The 13,166-nt window shown below is 44.6% G+C and overlaps 1 protein-coding gene across 3 annotated transcripts in view; it reads right to left on the reverse strand.

The window, feature by feature from the left end:
- LOC135307841 (high mobility group protein HMGI-C-like) overlaps positions 1 to 10,688 on the reverse strand; it is a 51,882-nt gene extending 41,194 nt beyond the window's left edge. The window contains exon 1 of one of the 3 annotated variants that reach the window (XM_064432365.1): positions 10,604 to 10,688. The gene's annotated coding sequence lies outside the window, so the exon portion shown is untranslated. Of the gene's footprint in view, positions 1 to 10,483 lie in introns of all 3 variants that reach the window. The other 2 variants (XM_064432362.1, XM_064432360.1) reach the window with 2 other exon arrangements.
- Positions 10,689 to 13,166: the final 2,478 nt, after the last annotated feature.

The following is a 13,166-nucleotide window of genomic DNA, read 5'->3' on the forward strand; positions in this document are numbered from 1 at the left end:
GGAGAAACTGAAATGTGAGGAGTTAAGTGTCTGCCTCACCTTCTCCTGTAAGCAAAGCCACGCGCATAAATTGCCAGACTGGCTGGCAAGTTTTAAAAACATCATTGCAGATGAAAGAGGTGTGGAGTTGCTTTACCCCAAAAGCAGCAGCTGACCAGGAGAGCTGAGGGGCAGGATGGCTGTGGAGCCTCTATTTTGCCCTATACAACACAACTGGCTGCTACCAAAGCAGGGACAAGATATATAGGCCAGTGGCTTCTGCTGGGAATAAGCATATAGAGGGAAGGCCTTTCCCAGCAGCTCTTACAATTACTATCTCAATTTTTTATTTTTGTACTTCTTGCAGCTGGTCTCTGTGACTTGGCAGAGTCTCATCAGCTGCCTCACTGCCCTTAGCTCAGCATTTTTCTTACACCACCAATTTCAGGAATTACCCTGCATCACTCTTCTTGGGACTGCAAAATGCAGTTTTATCTGCACTGCCAACTGATCTTGAACCAAAATGCCAAAAAAGCTGTGTGTGCTGCCCAGACTCCTCCGTTCCAGGGAAGAAAGACAATCTGATTTAACTCTGTTCTCTCTCACCTCAAGCTAGTGCCCAATGAGAGTAAGAGAACTCTAATTACACATGGTGGCTGAGCAAGTTAAATAATACCAGCATGATTGTAGCTCTGGCAGTCCCTGCTTCCTCATCTTGCTTACTAAAAGGCGCTAACATGACTGCAGCCTCGTCAGTGGCTCCAGATAGCTGAATCACTGCAGTTAGGACAAGGGATGGGGTGGGAATGCCTTTATTCCCACATCCTACTAGTGTTATGTAGCTGGGAGTGAGCTACCTACACCCAGCTGTGCAGATATGGATCTACAGCCTCTTCAGCACCCTGGTAAACTCATTGAGAAGTTACACAAAAATTACAATTACAGTTCAAAATTAGCAGTAATATACCAAGCACAGCAGTTGGCAGTTTTTTCTTCTACTAGAACTGTTTCCAGAACAGGCTGAAATGAAGAACACACATGTAGGTCAGTGCTTGCCTAACAAGGCCAAGATCTCACCTGGGAACTTCAAGAGCTAAAGCAAAACCACCAACCCATTACCTTGGCTCTAGCCTACGCTACTGACCCTGCACCTTCCCTGACATCACTTCACAACTTAAAAACAAAGTAATAAGGGGATTAAAAATATATCTCTGAACCTCTAAATCCCACAAGCCCAGTCCTTCCTATACTCCTCCCAGAAATCCAAGCCACTTGCTTGGGAACATATCACGAACAATGGCCACAGTGAGAAAGCAAAAGGCCCTGACCACGCTATCAGCCTCACTTTATAACCCAGCCCTGTCCCCGCAGGAACCAATTGCTGCAGCAGGGAGGCTGGAGGCAGCAGATAAGCCTTAGCTGGGTGATAGGGATCAGCTGCCCAGTTATCAAGGGAGTACAAAAATCAAATAGATTTTGATTTAGTAGTTACAGCTTTTCATATATTCTGGGAAAAGAAAAGAGAAGGACCAGGGAGGGGGAAGGGGAGTTAGAAGTCTTTTTCCAGGGTGTTATGATGTCAGATCTTTTTAGCAATGAATTTCTAGGTTAAGCAGTTACTGAGACATGTGGCTGCAGAGAACTGCAGTCAGCGCAGGCGTTTGTAGGAGGAAGCTGAAAGCGGTGGAAGAAAGGCAAAGGATTGCACATCTGAGGGCTGCAAACCCTGCCTGAAGGAAGCAAGACAGTAGAGCAGAGTCATCCCCAGCAGGCACAGAAACAAAGAACAGCAGCACTGCACGCTCAGAGAGCCACTTCTCAGTGTTACAATTCATCTGTCCGATCCGGGGTAGGAAGTTCACTTAGTCCTTCTCTCAGATGTGACCCAAGCTTTGGGCTGCAATGCCAACTACAACATCCACTGCTCCGTGCCACATATCCAGCTGCACAGCTCTGTGATGGGGCAGATCATCACCAGTGGATTAGACCAACAAACATCAGCTGTGTTGCTGTTTTAAGTCCAAAGGAAAGCAGATGAAGGTAACACACTGGATTTCAGTGCCAGCAATAGAACAAGCAATGAGCCAGGCAGAGCTCAGTAGAAAAAGTAGCAGAAGCAAAGATGAACCTTTGATTACATGAAATTTCACCCAGTAAAGCTTGGCATTCAGGTACAATTCTGCTGTCACAGACATGGCTATGACAAGGACTACACTTGTAAATCTCCATCTATTCACCAAATATTAGCACTTCTGGCATAAGCTTCTAGTCAGAAATTTTGGAAGCTGCAGCCATTTCAGAGAAATCTTTCACACAGCATATAAAAAGTATTCTTTAACACATAATTGCTTGCAATTAGGCTTACAACCAAAAAGTACAGGAATTTAATTCAGAATTTTCTCTGACATCATAGGATCAAGTGCATAGAGAAAGCCAGACCTCTGGATCCATTCTTGTGGCACCTTGAAAGTGCCAGCAGGGCACTGTAACTTCTGCCCTCAGTCCCCAGAGCCTGCTCAGCACCTGGGAACAGCAGCCAGCCCCTCTGGGCAGTGCCAAGCACCAATGGCACAAGGACCTGACTGAACCCAGATAGGTTCAGTCCAACAGGGGGACAGTGTTTCCACCACACTGCAAGTGAGACTCACACAGAGACCTGAGCCACTCTACATCCTCAGGGAGCTACACACTGCATTTGTTCTTCTGTAAGCTGCTTCCCAGCTCCATCTCCATCCCTGTTAATTACTGTCACAGCAGGAGAGTTTCTGGCATTTCAAAGAATGGCCCTTGTTATTAAGCAGGAAAACAGGCAGAAATAGCAGGCAGCACTACACACATGGAAACTCTAAGAGACACTCTCTTCTTCCTGCATGGCACAGTTCATTTGTTTCCCTCGGTTAAAGCAGGAGGAAAGGTAGAAAAGCTGCTCTAACTGGTAGGGAGCTCCCAGCCTCCAATCAGTCTGCTGGGAGAGGCTGATGGGGCTGGGATGTAGCAAATCCCAGAAGTAAATCCCAGCCCCACAGTGTCAGGCATCTTAGTTCTGACATTCCTGGCAGGGAACTGTGCACGACCACCGACTGCAAAAAGTTTGGATTGAGCCTTGCCCACCTTTTTCTAAGAGGGCCTGCCACAGGACAGAAGGGCTGGGTCTGGTGAGAGCTCCACATTATTGCAGTTATTCTGCATCTAGCTGCTTCTGCAGGCACCTCTAGTTCAATTTCAGATATATCTGCTATTGAAGCAAACCTTAACTCTGGTGTTGGCTGGGCTCTTACATAAATTTGGCTTTTGAAATAATTGGTCCTCTCTCAATCAGCTGAATGAGACCATCACACCCTTCTGCAGATAAATCTGCCCTTTTCAGTTAGGACTGGCTTCCTGGCAACCTTGCTGGACTCAGATTTTAAACACTTCCTACTGAACAAAACGTGTTATTTAAATGGGGAAAAAGATGTAAAAAGCACAGCTCGCTCTCTCCAGCCGATTGTCTTTGGAAACAGGACTGGAGGCTGCTGTCCCAGAAGACTGAGCCGGCCTTATCTCAGGCACTCTGTTAAAAGACTTGGAATCACTTATTAATTTAGTGAAAGCCCCTTAATTTTGATCTTTTGTCTGCATTAATTGATTTGCTATCAATAACCTGCATTGATTAGACCTCCAGACCTGGCAGCCACTGAAGATGAAGAGACAGAGACTCTCTTTCAGAGCAGGAGTTCAAAGCCTGAAATGATTAAAAAAGACAGCACCAAAATGGCTGATAACAAAAAGGTGTCATTCTTTTTCCATTCAAGTATGAAACTCTGTGCAGTTAACCCTTCTGTACCTAAAAATGCTCTCAGGTCTAAGGTATTTGTATAACCTAGAGCTAGCTATTAGATTTACTCCATTTTGTCATTTTAATTAAAATATTATGGATGCTTTTAAACACCTGACAGAATGAGAACCAAGGGAAAATTTTATCTGCTTCAGCCACAAAGAGAGCTCAGGGAAAGCAACCTGACCCAGAGATTGGCTCAGGTGGTGCTCTTGGATCCCTTCCAGCAGACAGCATTGTAAAGAGTGGTTCACAAAGTCAGATTTAATTTGCAGCAGATCCAAACCAAATGCAACAGTGAAATTTAATAGTCATCAGTTAAAATTCTGACAATAAAGTTTTGAAAGCTGAGAACAGCTTGCTAGTCCAAGATGCCAGGAAAGCATTAACAAACCAGCTCCCTGTCAGAGACTGTGCTGGAACACAGCCCTGGGCTGCTCCCAGCTCAGTATCCCTGCTGCATGAGCTACAGCAGGGGCAGGAGGTCGGAATGTTCACATGCACTGCTCTTCCACCAAGAAAACTAAAGGTACTGGCTAGAGAGAGCTCTCAGGCCACCTTAGAGAGGCTGTTTTGGGACAGACACAGTGGGAACACCTGAGCTACCCTGTACCACAGTCTCAGGTGTCTTTCTCTGCTTAAGATTCCAAATCTCCAGTAACAGCCTGCTAAACAGCACAAGACCAACTATTCACTTTAGCCCAGCATCTGAATAAATCCAGGTGGCCAGTGTCCACCAAAGACACTTAACTGTTGTTTGAGACACATCCAACTACCTTGAGAGCAAGGCAGCTTAGCAAGCTCTCTTTTCATCCAAGCTGTGTCAAGAGCTCTGGCCACCCCCCAGCTGTGACAGTACAAACCTCAACAGCACACCTTCCTACACCTGCATAGTTCCCTGTCAGCATGCATTTCACTAGAAAAAAATACTGTAATTCCTCTTACAGTTTGTTTGGTGGCAGCACAGAGCACGGATCGGGTACAGCACAAAGTGACATTTCCTGTCCTGCAGAACGAGCTTATCAGCGGCTGGTCCCGATGAACCTGGCTGGAGCACTGCCCCAGCACCCTACCCAAACGTGGCAGAATTCTAACGCATGGCCCAAACACAGCCTGTGACAGCTTACAGAGCAGCACAGCCAGCTCACATCACAGCACTCCTGCACTGGGAAACTGACACAAACACACATTGTACTGAGCTCCTGCATTTCTCCTCTGACAACAGCACACAGCCACCAGGACTCGAAACCCCTTCCTGTGCATCTCTGCCAACTCCTCCTTATCTGAATGTTTTTAATATCCCTCCTCTCTTTTTCTCCCTTCCCTCCCTGCATACATTACATGTGGGTGTTAAACACCCCTGCAGCTGCAGTCACTCTTCACAAGCTGCTGTCCTGCTCTCCTCAGGGTGTCTCACACTTACTGTGACATGTCCTGCACATGTCCAGAAATCCCAGAAAACTGGACCACACTCCTAAGTTCTAGCTAAACAAAATTTCTGGGAGAACAAGGAATGTGTTGGCACCCATGCTCTGGTCTCACACTATAAGGAGGGGTGAGTTTCTGAGCCCTGAGGGTCACAAACAGCTCTGAATATGCCCAAGCACTGCCACACCTGTGTCTGCTGGGAAGGAACCATCTTACACATCACGGGAGAAATAGCTCACTGAAATTAATGATCCTGTATTTTCTAAAAGTCCTTTCCTTTTGTATGGAAAGGCTATGTCAGCCTTTGTCCTCCACAGATTAAATGTGAATAATGATTGGGACAGTTGAGCACTGGAACAGATTGCCTTGGGAAGTTGTAGAGTCTCCATCATCTGATTTCTTTGAACGGGCTAAACAGTCATCTGTCAAAAATGGTCTAAGTATTAAAAACCCTGCCTTGGGGAAGAGAGGGAAAGGAAGAAATGACCTAATAAGCTTTATTTTCTGTTTCAGTAATTTAAATAGAACTTCTGGGGACTGCAGAAATTCTACTTGCCCCCTCAGCTGGGCACAGCACACCACCTCCTAAGGCCTTGCATTTCATGCTCAGGGGTTCTGCAAGATCTCTGCTCTAGAGCACGGGTGGCTGCAGAGCACAGATCCTGCAGAACTAATGGGGAATGTTCTTCAGGAACTAATAATGTTCCTACATTTGTAAAATGCAGAGTGATGAAAAGCACAATACTGCAAATATCTCAAAATCTCTGTATTTTAGAAAGGAACTTTTATTCCCACTTTTAACACATGACTAGTAGATCAAAGTAACTGAAGGCTTTATCTGGTATCTCCCAGATACTAACACTGGGTGTACATACATCATGCTGATGTGCACAGGATGAGAACCGAGGGAGTCAAGCTTTTTTCCCACCCACAAAGAACAAAAATAGGCTTTTATTCCGAATGACTTATTTTAAGCTAAAAACGAGAAAGAACAAAAGCAAAGGCTCCAGGAAGTGGAGTCTGCACCCGCATCTTATTTTAACATGCAGCTTTGACTCTTTAGAAATTTAAAGCTGCATTGCACAGAAAGAAGAATCAGCTCAGTGATGTTATATAGCTCACTATTTCCAAATATCAATCTAGGATCTTAGAAGCAATAAAGATTCAATAACACTCCACAGTCTCCAACTCTGAAAATGCAAAGATAAAAACTGTAACAATTAAGGACAGATACAGATATGCAATATACATTGCACAGATGTTTTATTTCTCTGCAATTATATATATGTCCTCCAAAATAAAACCCAACCTTCATTAACTCCACATTACAGTGTTGTATGTATTCCTCATGAAAAAGAAATCAGTAAAAATGAAAGAAAGTACTCATCAAGATAGCATCAGCATCCAGACTAATCACATACACATTCCACCAAATTAATTTCCGACATGTTCAGATGCTGGCCCTCCATGAATAATTATTACACAAATATTTCCAATTTGTCTCTTTAGTCTCAGAAGATGTATCTAAAGTAAATATTTTTGTGCAAAATTGGCAGCATAGCTTTACACACCTACTGAAAAACTGCACACATACATCCTTTGGGGATACACACAATCATTTATAGAGAGTCCACACAAGCACGTGCAAACTTATTAAGAAACAGAACTTCACCATCAGTTAATGAGAAAAATCCCTGCTGAGGGCTCTGATTCAGATTGTTAATTCTGACCTCAGCACCTCAGGACTGCTGGCTGAGGCCCACAGGCAGAGCAGGGCCAGAACAGCTGTACCTGGGCAGCGTGCACGGAGCCACTGGGATCCAGGGACACGGAAATTCCCCTCTCAAACACAGAACACAGCCAGCACTGCCAGCTTGCTGGCAGACACCAGTGACTGGGTCCACAGCAGGCAAATGGAGCCACGCAACATTCCCATTTTCTGAAGTGCAAAAGCAAGAAGCGTTCAATTTCATCTTCGATCAATTTACTTATTGATTAGTTCTCTCAACGGATATTGCAGAAATTCTCTCAGCTACTGAGGCAAAAAAAATGCCAAATTGCCTTGTTCCTTGAAGTTTTCCCTAATCCAAGGGGGAAATTCAAGGGAAATAATTTCATTTGATAACAGCCAATTCCCCTATCCTGGTATCCCACCCATTGCTTGGAGAATTTCTCACTCCAGAAACAGCCTAACTCTTCACAGCATTCAGCTTTAGTAGTGGTTTAGCTGCAGACTCCCAGACAGAGCAGTAACACACTTTGCTTATTCTTCCTCTCCAGTGGGTGTTTAAGACAGCCCACAAAGATATTTAGGTACCTCAGTTTACCTTGAGCTCCATAAAGAAGGTAGTCAGCTAAATACTGTACAGCTCTGAGCTTGCACTTAAACAAAAAAAAAGAAAGAAAAAAAAAAGCTGCTTTTTCCAATTTTGGCAAGTGACTGGAAAACAAGAGTTCAAGTTCTGATGAATAATCTGCTTTGAGTTAAAACCCACTGCTGAACTGCAGCTTCCCTCTTGCTTTAATATGAAGGGATAGAACAGCAGAGACTACATTTCAGCACACAAATTAGGAGGGGCAAGCTGTAGGTAGCAGGTGATGTATTGCTATTGCATCACCTTTTGTTTGATTAGTGATTAGGAAGTAATTGCCTCTCTGCCCAAGAGATGAAATCTGGCAGAGTCCTTCTGAAACAAACATGGCATTTATATATTACTCTAAAAGCTGTAAAATACTTCAGTCTCCAAGCACTGTAGTCCTAATAATCTTTGAATACAGTTTGATACAATCCCTGGATACAGCTCATTAGGCACGGAATTCTTTGAAATAAGGAACCCTTTCCTGTCATCCACGCACAGATCTAACACAGATGCCCCCACTAAGCAGATGCAAAATGCCACCACAGTAAGGGGTGATAATAAAGGAATTTGATTGGGTTAATGGAGTCACATATGGTGATGGTGTGGTCCTTGAGAACATTTCCCCCTAGCTTTAGCTTCCTCTCATACTAATCCTCTCCAGGGATTGAAGGAACAGAAGCATGGACAGGGAAAAAAAATCAGATTTATTGGCAGAGCTGACATTTTTGGATGAAAATACTATTAATCACAGTCACTGAGGCAAGATCAATAAAAAATTCATAAAGAACACATCTTGTAATGTGTACATATTCCAAGAAACACTGACAACCATACCAGCACCATGATACTAAAACAAACCCAATGCTTTTCCTCTCCTGAGTTTTTACTTTTGTCTCTTGATGCTGAGTAGCAGAGCTCCCAGTGAGGATGCTGCTGAGTGTGCCCTGAGCACTCCACCAGCTCCAGAGGGTGCTGTGCTATACACACAGCATTTGGGACATGGAAGGTTTGACAGGATCAGCAAAGAGGGAAAAAAACCCTGGCACTTGGCTGTGATCAGTGCTCAGACTTGAGGGAAGGGGGTGGATGAAGTGAGAAGACTACAGATTGTACAGTACTATACATTTCCATATTTGCTTCATTTCTTGACCGCTCTGCAATTAACTCTTGTGCCTCAGAGCTGTAGTTCTTGCATGCAGAATGAAAAAATCTTTTCACTTGGGTGCTCATGCCTTTTCTTGCTGTAGGTCCTTTATATGTAGGCCCATCTGTAATGGGGCAAGAGCAGTTTCCTTTGCTTGTCAAGAATGACAGTAGTTCTTGCATAAAATCCCATCCCACTGCAACATGAGAGAGGATATTGCTCATTGCAGTGGCCTCCAGACTTGTAACTACAGAGCCTGAGCAAAAACCAACCCTATTAAAACACAGCTCAACTGATGTCCCCAAAAGTCTGCTCTCTCCCCTGGATCAAACCCTGTGCTGGTCAGAATAACACACTTCTGCACGTTTATTTTTAGGGTACAGCTAAACACTGATACAAATCCTAGAGAGCACCCACAGCACTAGTTCTCAATTACAGTAAATCCACTGGGGAGGAAAGGAACCCAAGAAAACAATCCAGGCAAGTCCCTAAAATGGCTTTGTCAAATCTCACCTATTTTACATAGGATATAACCATACCTGACCCTTTCACTAAAGCTCCAGTGTCTGGATTTCATAATTAAACATTCATTTAATTTTAAATAAAATGGCTAGAATAACTACATTGAAAAGGAAACCATGAAAAAAGGGTTGTATGTCACTTACACCCTTTGTAAGAAACTAAAGAAATTGAATGATTTCTCTAAGGGTGTATGTTAGTAAATATCACAGATTTTAAGTCAGCACCTTGATTTTAGGAAACCTGGCTTATGATGCTTTGAAGCAGACACCTGCTCCAGATTAATATAGCTATGAAACTCTCAATAAAGTGTCTTCTATTCTCAGGGCTCATTGCTGCCTGAAGTACAACTTAACCTCTCGAGAGAATAGCCCAAAGTGAAGCAAAAAAACCTTGTTTTCAGATAAATCAAATATCCAGGGCACAGAAACACCCAACAGTTACCCCCAGAGAGCGAAGACTCAAGATGGCCCTGGAATAAATGGCTTTCCTGCACCTCTAAAAAGCTAAAAATGGACATGCTTATTATTTACATTCAAACTGGCTGGCATGCCTAATATTTCAGGAAACAGATTTTACAGCTGTAATACAACTTGAGGAACACCCTATATTTCACTGATATGAGGTACTGTAACAGCTGAGCAATATACCTTTTTCTATACATCACATTCAAAGCTGGGAAACACTTTTTTTGTTGTTTGCTGCAAACATGCTTTTTCTTATCTATAAAAATAGACATAATAATGATGCTTTATACAGCTCTGGAATCTCACGGCCCTTTCAGGGAGCTCAGCATCTGAGTCGTGGAGCTGAAACCTCCACAAATCAACCCATGAGTAGAAGATAAAACACTTGTGGGGGAGCCAAGACTACAACTTAGAGCTTTCTCCTGCTGGGGTGCCCAACACTGTGAAACACTTATTTTCTATAATTACAGAGGTGCTAGCTATCACAAGTTTAGAAGCTTGGTGATATGAGGCAAATAGGATACAACTGTGGAGAACATTCTGAACTGATAACGTTAGAAATGTGGCAAGCACTGGGGTTTTGTGGACAGCTTTTTAACTTTAACCAGGATATGGGGAGATATTTTGCCAAAACAACACTTTTAACATTAATTAGAGCCCTCAATTCCCAGGAGACATATTACATTAAAACACTCCTCTCTTAGCAAACCATGCATCACCTCAAGAGAGGAAACTACAGGCTGCAGGACCCTTAGAGCTTCCCTCCTACCTCCAATCTTTTCTATATTACTTCTGATACATGTCAAAACCTCGAAAAAACCAAGGAAACAAACCACCAAGTCTTTCAGGGCAGGTAGAAGACAGGCATTAGAGCAGCTGCAGTCGCTTACCGCACGGGAGAGGCACGCAGCAGCACGATCCGCTCGGAGGCCGCGGCCCGGGCGGCAATCGGCACATTTGAGGGCCCAGCACGGGCGGGTGGGCCGGGCCGGGGGCGCGTCCTGCCCGGGGCCCGGGCCGGCCGGGGACGGGCCCTGAGGGGAGGGAGAGAGGGAGCCAGGGAGCCTCTGTGCTCGGTGGGTGCCTCGCACTGCAGCACACCCTGGGTCTCGGAGCCTGCCCTCGGCACGGGACCTTCCCTGGGTGTTGTTCAGCCATTGCGGTGATTCCCTGGGTCCGCGGTCACTCTGATGCACGGGCTGCTGCAGCAGGATGGTTCCATGATGAGATGGCTGCTTCTAGGAATTAAATGACACCGCAAAGAAATGCACTAGAGGTGGATACTATTAATAGTTGAATCACGTACTCCTCCTTTAGCTAGTAAACCGGAGTTCCAGGCTGCCTAGGCCAGAAGGGGAATCACCTGTAGGCAGTATTAGCAGAAGGGCCCTTTCTACACGTGGTGTCACAGCCTCTCCATCACACATGGATTGCATTTCTGTGCAGTCATTGGCTCTGTCTGAGTCTAAAGGCACCAAGTGTTTAAACCAGTTAGCACTGGAACCTGCCGGGAAGACAAAAGTGAAAAACTCTTGCTTGCTCAGCAATTTGGCCCAGACTCAGCCAGCAGCTGGCAAGCCAGAAGTGTATTGCTCATCCCATGAGAGTGTTCTGGTCTGTGGGTTATGCTGCCTTAACTGATACCGTATGCTCCCTAAAAGGCAAATCCCTACATCCAAGTCATTCTCATTTTGCTCATCTGCAGAGATTGGTGCTTGCAGCAACAGCAATAGGACGCTGAGTTTGTGTTCTAAGCTCTAAAGAGAGTACCTGGCTGCAGTAGCTCTTTATCCATCACAGAAAAATTGCTTCAGTGCATGAGGTGCTCTTGCTGTTTCACATTCCTAGGCAAGAAAACTGATGAGCAACTCGAAAGCAGATGGGCAGCTGGAATGGTTAGAAGACAGAACAGCAAGTGAGAAAGCAAGCAAGCACGACAACTGTCTGTGCCTTTGGAGGGTGTAATCAAAGGGAAATCCAACAAGAGCTTCTCCTAACATTACACAGGCAGCATCTCCCTGACATGTTCCACAGCAAGCATGTGCAGACAGGGATTTTCTAGTTGGTGATAAGTTTTATGACATCTGTTGTCACCCAAGGATGTGGAATTGCCTTCACTAGCATGGTAGCCTTCTTCCACTGGTCTCCATTGCACCTCAGAGTCTCAGGAGAGCTGGCACGAACACCAGGGCTGCTGTGGGTCTTGGATAAATTCATAAAGACCATATAGCACTCACACACTCCCTTTAGCTGGGGAGCATTTCTGACTCAGAGAGAGTTATCTGCAGCATGCCTGCAGCTATATTTCACTGTTCACCTCCACACCTCATTTCCCCACCATGGTTACACTGTCGTGTGTGCAGGGCTTCTCTGTGAGTGTGGAAAGGTCATTTCACTGGCTGATCCTCAGCAGAGTGCCCCGGGCAAATGTGAACCTCTGACAGTTCTCGATCTTCATTAGACATTCCTTTGCCTTAGCAGATGAACCCTTCATGATATCTGATGTGTTTCTCCTTATCACACCTCTCTGAGATGGGCAGTTCTAACCTTCTCCGTAGGACTTGGAGGTTAGGGCTCAGAGACTAAAGGCACATTTTTAAAGGTCCTTAAGAAACTTACAGATGCAGAGTTGGCTGATACACTTTTCAAACCATGAAATGCATAACTGCAATTCAAATTGCTGAATTGAAAAGCCCTGGGGAGTCCATTTCCTTTTGATTGATATCAATGGGAATTAGATATGTTTGTTTCTGAAAATCATCATCTTTAAGAATCTAAAAGCCTCAATTTCAGCACCTTTCCTACCACATAGCAGGAAATGGTGGAAGGAAATTTCCAAGCATGAGGGTACTGCTCTAGACACAGGTCCTCTTCTTAATTTTTTTCTTTTTTTTTTTCTTTTTTCTTTCTTTCTAATTAAATAAAAGTCACCAGCCACATGCAAAGGAGGAGTGTGTTATTAGACAAATTCAAGAACAGATCTACAAGTGCTACTGAAAACAGGGCAGGGATGAGTCCATTAGCATCACTGATCCAGCATTTCTGAACATGGAGAGAAAGAGCAGAAAGTGCCACAGCTCCCAGGCTCCCTCTGAAGAGCATGTGCTTTTGCTGGGGGGAGACAGAACACTTGACCAGATGGCCCAGTGCACTGCTCCAGGAAGCAATTCCTCATACTCTCATGTTCTTATGTCTCAAGCAGTCTCTGCTGTGCCAGTGTAAATGCACCAATAGCCTGCTCTAAGCACCAGCTTCTACCACCCTGCAGTCACTCTTTCTGCTGTAATTCTCCCAGCTGGACAGGAACTCATGGACCTTGAATGATCTACTTGGCATTTTGCTCTGTAGACTGCTTTTTGTCCTGATCCCACACATTTTTAAATTAGAGTCTGAGCTGGTTATCTTCTTTGGAGCTGTTTCATTGCCACAGTTCCAAACCTGTGAATACACTT

This window comes from Passer domesticus, chromosome 9 (genome assembly GCF_036417665.1).
Source record: "Passer domesticus isolate bPasDom1 chromosome 9, bPasDom1.hap1, whole genome shotgun sequence".
In the NCBI taxonomy this organism is placed as follows: domain Eukaryota; kingdom Metazoa; phylum Chordata; class Aves; order Passeriformes; family Passeridae; genus Passer; species Passer domesticus.